The sequence below is a fragment of the Brachyistius frenatus genome, unplaced genomic scaffold, assembly GCF_029030835.1.
Source record: "Brachyistius frenatus isolate BFR_SWC_R1_liver_20210118 unplaced genomic scaffold, ASM2903083v1 Contig_20, whole genome shotgun sequence".
Taxonomy (NCBI): domain Eukaryota; kingdom Metazoa; phylum Chordata; class Actinopteri; family Embiotocidae; genus Brachyistius; species Brachyistius frenatus.
Window position 1 is genome coordinate 3,784,180 of NW_027210619.1, and position 10,827 is coordinate 3,795,006.

Here is a 10,827-nt window from a genome sequence, read left to right on the forward strand (position 1 = left end):
GTGCTGGTTGATTCACAAATAGCTTTGTAAAATGGGAGCTTTGATTCAATTAATAATAAACGCAGGAGAGTGAGTTTATTAGAAAACCTCTTCCTGTCCAGCATCTTCATTCATTATCAGTCCGTTTTATGACATTTTCTTAAACTGGTTCATTTGTAATTTATTAGAAGTAATCCAGTTTGCAGAGCACTTTTTGTATTTATGAGTTTCTGACCTCACAGATCAATCACTGCTTCATCTCTTACATCTTCAAAATCTTGTCTTTATGTAGTAATTAAATCTAATGAATACATTTTATATCAAGATTTTACAACATGATACCAAAATATGATCTGTACTATTTGGTGTTCAGTTTCTCCTCCCTTCTTTTTACTATCAAAATGTTACTCCAGTTACCTTATATGTAGCAAAAAATTTTGACAGTATGAAATCAGAAACAAACAAGAGGAAGGAAAAAATTGTTAATGTTTGCTCCAGCTCTGAAGGAAAGATATTCTATCAAATTGATTTATTCTGTTTTAATAACATATTTTTTGCAGAAGTTATCATGTTTACTGTCAAAACATTTGAAGTAATATGTAAAGGCATGCAAAAAGAAAATGATATTTATGACTCAGAAATTTTAACATACAAGCCTGTGAGACTGTCCTCCAAAAAAAACAACCCAATAAGTCTGGAAGAAGCTTATTATAACCCACAGCTACATTTCAAAGTTAAGCTACGTCCAGGAGTTATATAAATAACGACAATCTGGTGTCCTGGACAAGTGATGCAGTTCGTAAGACATCTCAGACATGGGTGCAGGAGACCATTGTTCGCTTCCTTTTTCCAACAATGAGTGGGGACAGCTTTTTGAAAGAGTGTATACTGTTGACATGACGACAAACAGTTTCATTACTTTAAGGAAGTAGTAACTTTAACGCACAATATGGTTTGAGTCATCATCTTAACCCTAACCAAGTGGTCTTAGTGTGCAGACCTAACCGGGGACACCCAATTCAGAGTCTGAACAAAATGACCTATATGGTCTTATGGGTTGGAGGACTTGGCCTCCCCATTCAGAGATGTCAGTCTTTTCTTTACGTCATGATGGTGTACAATGAAAATCAACAACTCCCAAACAAGACTGAACTGTAAGGTCATAATCTCTCAAACAAATGATTAGCAGAGAAAAGCAAAGGAGTAGATGGTTTTATGAAGACAAGTTAAACACCCTGACATCTGGGTGCCTTTATTTGTTTGTTTTTTCTACATAAAAACAGATACTAAAGAATCAAAGAATGTAACTGAGTAAAGTGTGTCACCGAAACATGAAAGTTGACATTGGCACAGAGACACATTTCAGTGATACTGCCATCATTTATTCCCCTGACAGACTGACCTACAGAATAGTTTGTATTTTTCACCGCATAAACCTAAACATCATTTACTTTCAACATGCTCCTTTGTGCAGTGGAGCTCCTGCATCTTTGTGATCCCTAAAAGGTCACTGCCACACAAAACGCACGACATTTCCACATAACACTCTCCAAACACTGGGGGAAACCCTTGAGACAAACCTCGCTGCCTGTGTCCCAGAATTAGAAACAGTCGAGTCCTCATTCAACACTCACCTCTACAGTTCACCTTCTCATAGCTCCCCTTATTTTATGTAAATGTAGTTTTTCTTTTCATATTTCTTGGCTGTCACATCGTTTCACGTCTTTCCTGACATTGTGTGAACAGAAGTTTACTTTAATTTTACATCGTGTTTTTGTGTTGTGAGACTTGTATTAAATCCACAGTCGCGTTAAACACAGACACAGAGTGCTGCGGTGACTCAGAGGGCGGATTCGCAGGTTTGTCTGTCAGTAGTTTCATAAATGAAACTCAGAAAATGGGCAGAGAAGGCCTTGCACTTATTCTAAAGAACACATTATACAGGAATAAAAAAATCTGATCATGTAATGGGTTCACTCAAAGTTCATTTCATTTCTTCATAATAGAAGTGTGTTTGTAAACTGTTTGGCCTCTGGGGGCAAATAAAATTGATTTAGCAGTATTAACAAAACATGAGAACATTTGAGCAGTAGTGTATTAGAATAGAAATGTGCCATCCTGCTGATGGAACATCAGGCGGCTACTGATTCTACCGCACTGCCTCCGGGATACATACATACAGAGCATGTGTATATATATGTGTGTGTGTGTGTGTGTGAGAGCATGAATTTTTATCGCTGCAGGGTGATTATGTGTGTCTGTAATCATGTCAGCATGTATGTCTGGGAACATATGAGTGACTGTGCGTGTGTGTCTGAGAGAAAGATTGCTTGTGTGTGTGAGATGAAAGAATCTAAGAAGCAATAGTGGTGTGGTTGGAACAAAAGGATGAAACCTCTGATAATATTGGAAACACTCAGAGAGGTGGAGGAGGAGAAGGGAGTGGAACAAGAGCACCGAGCCTGTGCATGCACTGAGGCGTTATCTGTACAATACTGGCTTCTTTTCCAGGTTTTTATATAAAAAAACACAGCTGATCCGAGAGCTGTTAGTACCTCGTTGTTTAGAGCATTGAGTGGAAGAAACTGTATTTTCACAAAATTAATGTTATTCAGTGGTCCTTTGAATTGTTAGTAGTTAAACCTGCAATTTGTGAGCAGTTAAAACAAGCTGTGAACTGACGAGTTTCACAACACAAAAACTGAACGACAAAATGTGTCTTTGATCTATTATCTTTAGAAAGTTTGTTTTGTGGTGTGACAAGGCTTTTTTGAGGGTTGGCTTAATTTTAATTAAACAAATGAGGATTTGGTGAAGATTTAGGGAAAGATCCCAAGTTAGGTAACGATACGCTTTTTTGTGAAGGTTGGAGTTAGGGGATGAACTTTGTCATGTTCAAGAAAAATTAAATGCTGATGGTCATGCTTTGATGACCTCCCCCCATGTGGAATTTAAAGATCTATAACAGCATCACCCATTTTCCGGATGTAATTTTAACCGACCTTCGTATTTCTTAAATGTAAACCTAAATTGTTTTTGGGCGCTTGCTCTAATGCCCGATGCTGTCATTGTAGCCTCTTTTCTCACCAGACAGACATGGAACACCATTATTGTTCATTTGAAGTTCTGTTTCTGTCCACCTGATAATTAAAGTCAGATTTTTTTCTTTCCTTTTTGCGCCATTTTATTCTCTACCAACTCCTGAGTTAAATATCTGTCTGTTTAGTAGCTAAATGCTTCGATGTGTCCACTGACTGAACACTAATTGTGTCTGTGTGCAGTTTGGTGGTGTGCAGAGGAAGTATAGTGGCTTTTAAAAAAAATTGAAAACAACGAGCTGCTGTGTCGGAAACAATGCTGAGGAGAGCAGTGAAAGTGCGCTCACTTGTGGGCCCTAAAATCAAAACAATCAGCTCAAGGATGCTAAAATGCCCAGCAGAGCAGAGGTTGGGTGATGTTTCTCTGTAACTCATCACGTTGAGATGTACAAGTATTCATTTCATCTACTATTAATAAGACAACTACTGATTATATCAGCTTTAAGTTCAGAATGTGTTTCATTTGAAACCTATTTTTATTCCGATTACTCTCGAGCTTCTGACAGATCTGCCCTGATTTAACACAAATTGTTGGCTGAAGCACAAACTCACTCATGCTTTGTAGTCATGCAATCCACTCCTGGAACAAACGAAACCTAAAAACATCAACCTGATGCTACAGTGACTGCCTTTGTACTGTACATGAATGCAAGCTAAATAAGTAATGTCAGTTTCAAAGCCAAAGCTTGCATTCACATACACTGCTGAGATTTGATGTGTCTGCTGGTGTAATTTGCTTCCAAATATTTTATTATTTGCTTGATGTGCTTGATCTTGCCATTTAGGAGGTACATGCAATCAGAATGGACATAAAACAAAGAGAATATGGATTAAATTCAAAATCCTTTGATATATTGTTAAACTCTCAAGTAAAATCGATCGTTCCTGCCCCTTCTTAACCATTTGCCCTCCTAAATCATGAGTGAAGTGTTGGAGATTAAAGACGGAGACACATCACCTCACTTCACACCTCCCTGATAGTATTCCAATTTATTGTTGTATTTGGCTTTATCCACCAACTCTGTGCTCTTTGTTCCAAAAACATTGAATAAATGGAGCAATCTGTAAAACAAATAAAACTGTAACCTGGAACATTGTCATAACTGTTTTATTTCAGTCATCACTCTCATCCCTTCTTCCGTTTTTCCTTCCCTCTATGCCATCCCGGTGTTTCCGAAATATGTATCTCTTTATCACATGTGACATCGCAGGATAGGCCTGTCTGAGGCAGGTAATGATTTTTTTGTTCTTACTTCTGCATTGAGAGAGATCAGAGTAGTGCTGGTTATCAGGTCATTTATTACCCTGCCAGCTCGCCACTCAGCTGTCTGGGTAAATGCAATCTCTCCTGATTCACACAATTACACCACGATAGAGAGAGGAATAGAAATATCTCTTGCAATGGTATTGTGGGTCAGAGAGAGTTTAGGGAAACGCACAGGGAAAGACAGAAAGGCTACTCTGGTGAATTTCCAACCAGGCAAGCGGTTGTACGTGCACAAGGAGTTGTTTGTTTGGATACAGAGAATATGTGCGGTGTTTATCTCCGAACAACAAAAAGAAATGTCAGAGGCATTAATCTACACTACTCTGCTGACTGTGATATCTCCCATTACTAATTCATTCTAAACATAATACAACTGCATTATACATTTTAACTCGAGCTCATTAATCCTATGTTTCTTCCAGATTTAGTTATCTAATGAAGCATCTTGTTGCTTTTTTTTAGAGCAAGGAAGACCAAAAGACTGAGAAAGTACCAATATGAGCAATGCAGCGTATTCTCTGGGTCAACCATTGACAGCAATTATAATTTCTACCCGCAGGAAAACAAAGATACTAATTTGTATGAGAACTGATCAGACTGGCTTTATGTACATGCAAATGTACTTCTTAGTGCTTGAAAGAAATACACATTGTGAAGATAGTGGATCAACTAAAGTTATACTGTATAAGTGCTAAGTGCTTCACTGTGCCTCTAATTCCTCCATTAACACACAATACTCACCTACAGTGTCTTGCTCAAGGACAATTCGATGTGCGACCAGGAGGAGATGTGTCAAAAGTCGATTGCACTATCAACCCTGCACTTAATGGACGACCTCCTGAACCACAACAAGTGACTGCTTCACAGTTATCATTTATTTGCTTCATCATCTCCATTAAACCATCAAACTTGGCTTCATTTTTTCCAATAGTTGGCCACTTTGGGAAATCTGCATTTGATGTCCTTGCCAAGAGTTAGATGAGCAGATCAATTATCAACAATCTCATGGCTGCAAGTTCAATATAAACCTACAGCCAGCAGCCAGTTAGTGTCATTTAACACAAAGGCTTGAAGGGGAAACGGCTAGCGTGGCTCTGCTGATCAGCACCTCTTAAAGGCCATTATTTTATATCTGGTATGTTTGTTCCTTACAAAAACCAAAGTGTGTAAGTGACATGTTGTGGTTTTTCAGGGGGTTACGTGCAGGACAGGTTCTTTGCAATGAGTCTGTAGTGGTTGTCTGACAACCTTATGGTGACACAAGTATACTGCACCCAGGGAAATAGTAGTTCTGCAGATGTCCCCTGTAGTTTTGAAACTATCGTTTGGATTCAGATTAAACAAGCCAGATATGAAGGTGCCGAGAGGCAGATATCAGTACCTTGGACAGAGCCAGGCTAATTGTTTCCCTCTGTTAGAAGTCTTTGTGATTCATATTGAACAGGCAGTTTGATCTTCTTATCTAACTCTCAGCAAGAAATCACGTAATAATGTTTCATCAAATGTTAACCTGCTCTTTTAAATTCCCTGTAATTGTTGAGCATATTTACAGTCATGGTGTCTGTTATTTAACCTGTAGCCCCCGCACATCTGATCATTTTATCTTCTTCAAATGGATATGAATGAAAACTCTAATGAAAACATCTTTCTTGACTGATAGAAAAAAAAATCCTCTCCTCTCCTCTCCTCTCCTCTCCTCTCTCTCCTCTCCTCTCCTCTCCTCTCCTCTCCTCTCCTCTCCTCTCCTCTCCTCTCCTCTCCTCTCCTCTCCTCTCCTCTCCTCTGTTTTGGGACACTCTATCCTGTGCTAATGTACGCTGCATTCTGTTTCACCAGTACAGCGGGAGTCATCAAAAACTGCAAAGAAACAGGCCACATTTCTCCCCTAGCCCAGCACTTCTGCAAGTGTGCATGTGTGTGTGCGTGTGAGTGCGCATGTGTCTTTGTGTGTGTGTGTGTGTGTGTGTGTGTGTGTGTGTGTGTGTGTGTGTGTGTGTGTGTGTGTGTGTGTGTGTGTGTGTGTGTGTGTGTGTGTGTGTGTGTGTGTGTGTGCATGTGTCTTTGTGTGTGTGTGTGTGCGTGTGCCTGATGAGAAGAGCTGCTCAGCAATATTTAGCGTTACTGCGACAGAACAGCTTTAGGACAGAACAGAGGCTCACCTTCAGAAAAGACGAAATGAGAGGCAAAGAGATACAGAGATGGGGAAAGACACTGAAATATATTTGACTCATGATGCCCCTGATGAAATATTTTTTTTCATCAAGTAAGAAAAAAAATGTCCAACAATGAAACAACCTGCATTTTCTCACACATGTACCCACCCTTTGAATTGCCCTGAAACAAACAAAACTATAGCACTCTTCAAAATTTGTGACGTATCAGATTTAGATATTAATTTGATCATCGCAATTTTACACTCTGTGGTGCGGAAAATGCATAAATACTGTAGAAGTTAGTTAAGTATAGCTTCATAGGCCGTGTGTGTGTGTTTGTGTGTGAGTGTGTCTGTGTATGTGTTGTTTCGGTTCAGAGATGATGTGCGAGAAGATTACGTGCTATTAAATTGGCCCAATAAACATTAGCATGAGTATGTTCGTGTGTTTACACTGAGGTAGAAGACAAGAGAACCTACAGCAGCTGCCTGCCTGTCACATGCACCCCCCCCCCCCCCCACACACACACACACACACAAAAACGTACAAAGACCAGCTGGGCAGCGGCTCCATGTTTGGTGTACAACACAGGTGTCGGCCTTCGACGCGGCATCGCATCAATTACACCAAACAGGACATCTATCACAGCTAACCTCAGGCCTGACACATACACACACTCACACACAAACATATTTCTGACACACTCCTCTCAAAAACAAGTATAATGTTACATCAATGACATATTGAATCAAGTGAGTTTTATTTCTATCTATTTTGCCCAAAATCAAGAATTAGCTTCAAAAGGGTTTCAAAATATTTAAATGCTGAAGTTCAACAAAGAAAAAACTGGAAGGAAATCCAGAAAGATAACAGAGGAGAGATTGTTCCTATATATCGGCCGTATTTCCTTACTTTCTTCTATTTTTTTTCAGTTCTTTTGCATTTTTGTTCATGCATTTCAAGCACTGTGAAACATCATTTCCAGTGTCGAACACTGTGGCACTATAAATCAATATGATCTACAAATCAATGAACACGTCATTAAATTTGAATTAGATACATAACATGTTGCAAATAGTTCTCTTTTCACATAATTAAAACACTGAAAAACTATAGTAAGAGCTTTGTTTTAAGAGCTACACTCACTGACAATGTTGTGTATTTGTTGGAGTTTTAGTGTAAGAGCTAGGTTTGATGGACATAGTCGGAGTCACCTCTCTTTTTGCTTCAAATCTAATGTAAGGAATAGCTGATTATAGATGATTACCTGTTATCTTTGTATTATTTGTGCAAGAACTACTGAAGCCATCTAGTTAACATACATACTGACAGCACATTTTAAATATACAAGCCTCTAATTTAAATCAAATATGAACATATTGACTGAATTAAATAATGTGAGTGGAAATCATTTATGTTAGTGTTTAACCATTCATTTTGGTTTGAGATTGGCTCACAAGGGTTTTTGAAAAAAAATACAAAAAAAAAAATACAAAAAAACCTCCCTTTCATCCCCAAAATAAAGCGCGGTGCTGTTAGTGAAGTGTGAGCCTGACACCAACGAGAGAACACCCAGAGCTTTCCATTTTGGGCTGCAATTCACACTCGTGCACTGCAGTGAAATATTGTCACTTTCATCTTTTGAAATAACTTTCACATCCTCAGTCTGATACAGACACAATGAGTGACTAGCTGTCACTTGGAATAAACAAATTTTGAAAAATTCCAGATATCAGTTAAAAAACCGAAATTAGAATAGTTTGTAAAATGTTGTGGTTCAACTGCTGCTCACTTCTCTGAAGCACTTTACATCTGCGTGTATGTGTCTGTGTGCCCTGAGACCTGTCTTCATGTGCACTGCGTGTAAATTGTGTGTGTGTGTGTGTGTGTGCGCGCGCGCGCATGTTTATGTCCGTCCAAATGTGTGCGTTAGGCTGCGTATGTGCACCCACATGGCCCCTGATAATGATGATGATGATGAAAGATGTTGTAGGTTATTTCAGTCAACTGACAGTTGTCGTAGAGGTGTCTGTGTATTGTGTTTGTTTGTCTGTGTGTGTGTGTGTGTGTGTGTGTGTGTGTGTGTGTGTGTGTGTGTGTGTGTGTGTGTGTGTGTGTGTGTGTGTGTGTGTGTGTGTGTGTGTGTTCATGTTAAGCCAGTTGTTCTTGTGTGTGTGTGTTTAATTGGACCTCCCTCAGCCAGTCTCCAGGTGACGGAACTCATCTGCTCTTCCCCTGATTAAGGACAACAGATGGACTGGTAGCAACACACACATACCCACAAGCATGCAGTAACCCCCCCCTCCCCCCACCCTCCCGCCACACACACACGCACAAACACATACACACACACACACAAGTCACGTGGCCTGTAATCAATACGAAATACAAACACACAGAGTGGAAACATATCAATCACACTCAACCACCTTGAACTTCTGCACATATTTCTGCACATATGACTCTCGTGGCCCCCAGATATCCATGCATCAAGCACAGATGACTCAAATAACTCACTTAGTTCAGTCTTCATCATTATCACCTTTCTCATCTTCACTGTCAGCTATGAAAGAAAACTCAGTATCGCCCCCATCCATCTCCAAATCATCCCTTATGCTGCCTCTTTAACTTGACATCTCTACTGTCCTTCTCCATCTGCCTGACTGACTGAGATTATGAGTTCATTTACTCCGCCAGCAAAGATAAAAAAAAAAGAAAAAAAGGCTTGTTTGAAAAAGATGTAACCAGAAACTGAACAAAATAACCTAATATCGGCTTGTTCTATTGCAAAATGAGTCATTTTTAACAGCGACGGTAACTTTATAAATATTCTAAATCTTTAATATTTAATTGTGAATAATTTTCCTCAGGAATTGCCATGCAGAAGTTGACACAAACACGCACGAGTCAACCTTTAAATAACATGTCTTTAAAACTGATAACCATACCATTAAAATACGAGTAACTCTGCAGCAATGTTAACTTTAAATAATATTGACATACAGCATTGTATCTGCAAGAAATATTTGTTAAAGTGAATGTATTTCCATTCATATTTCAAATTTGAATCTATAACTGAAGTTATTTATGATACGGAATTTATAACTTATGTATTGTAGTTTGTCCTACTCGGTATAATTTCCCTATTTTGTCTGATTTCCCCAAAACTCTTGAGTTATTACTAAAGTTGAAGTTTCGAGCTTTAACGTAACTGAGTGAAAACAAGTTCACGCGGACGCGATCAGATCTGATAAACTCTAATGCCAGAGTTCATAGGACAAACTCTCCCATTACGGTGAATACGTGATCGTTAAGTGGTTTCTCTGCGGATCCACTGAGCTTCCTGTAACCTTTAACAGATGCTCAGAAACGTTCCAACAGCTCACAAACTCCCGTCAGCGTGTCCTGCAGTCTACCTGCCGCGTTAAAACACAGCAGTGCATGTGAATCTTGTATGGACCTAAACTGTTGTTCTAAACCACTTACAACCTGACAGAGCTCATGTTTAGTTGCAAGAGTGGGGTTTAAATATCAAAGAAGAACTTTTAGATGGGCCATGACTTTCAAAATAAAAACCACTGCAATACTTAAAATCAAACTTGCATATTCGTTCTGCTTTAAAAAAAAAAAAAGATTTATAAGAAATACTATTATTACTTAGAGGTAGTCTGAGAGAGATAACTTAAAAAGAAGGAGTCTGAATGAAGATGATTCATTACTGTCTCAAATTATCTTTGTTGTTGTTACATAATGTCAACATCTTGCAGTATAACTTGTGAGTGAACCCGGTGTGACCCTGGAGCAGATATTACTCTACCTTCACATTAATCCCGTAGTCACTGTAAAACACTCCATTTGGTCTCCACCCATTTGCCTTCGGGGCCACATTAATGATAATTACTATTGCTCTCAGCATGCTAGTTAATATTCCCCCATAAAATCCGTGTCATCCCGGGGAAAAAAAAGAAGCAAAGATAGAATACACTTAACAGGAGGGGGGGACCCAGAGAAGAAGTATACGGACCCCCCCCCCCAAAAAAAAATCGCGCACAATGGGACAATATTTAAAATTCATGTTACACGCTGCGATAGCTGAATCAAATCGATGAGTGCTTGAAAAAAAACAGAACAATAATTTCCATTCTTATCTCTCCAAAACATGGCGTCTCGCCTCACACACACAGAAACGAACACACACCCACACGCGCGCGCGCGCGCGCACATGCACCCACACACACACTCACACACACCAAAAATGAAGGGAAAGGGAGAAAGTAGGGAGTAGGAGAATGAAAGACAGAAAGAAAGAGAAAGGGGGAGGGGAGTGGGG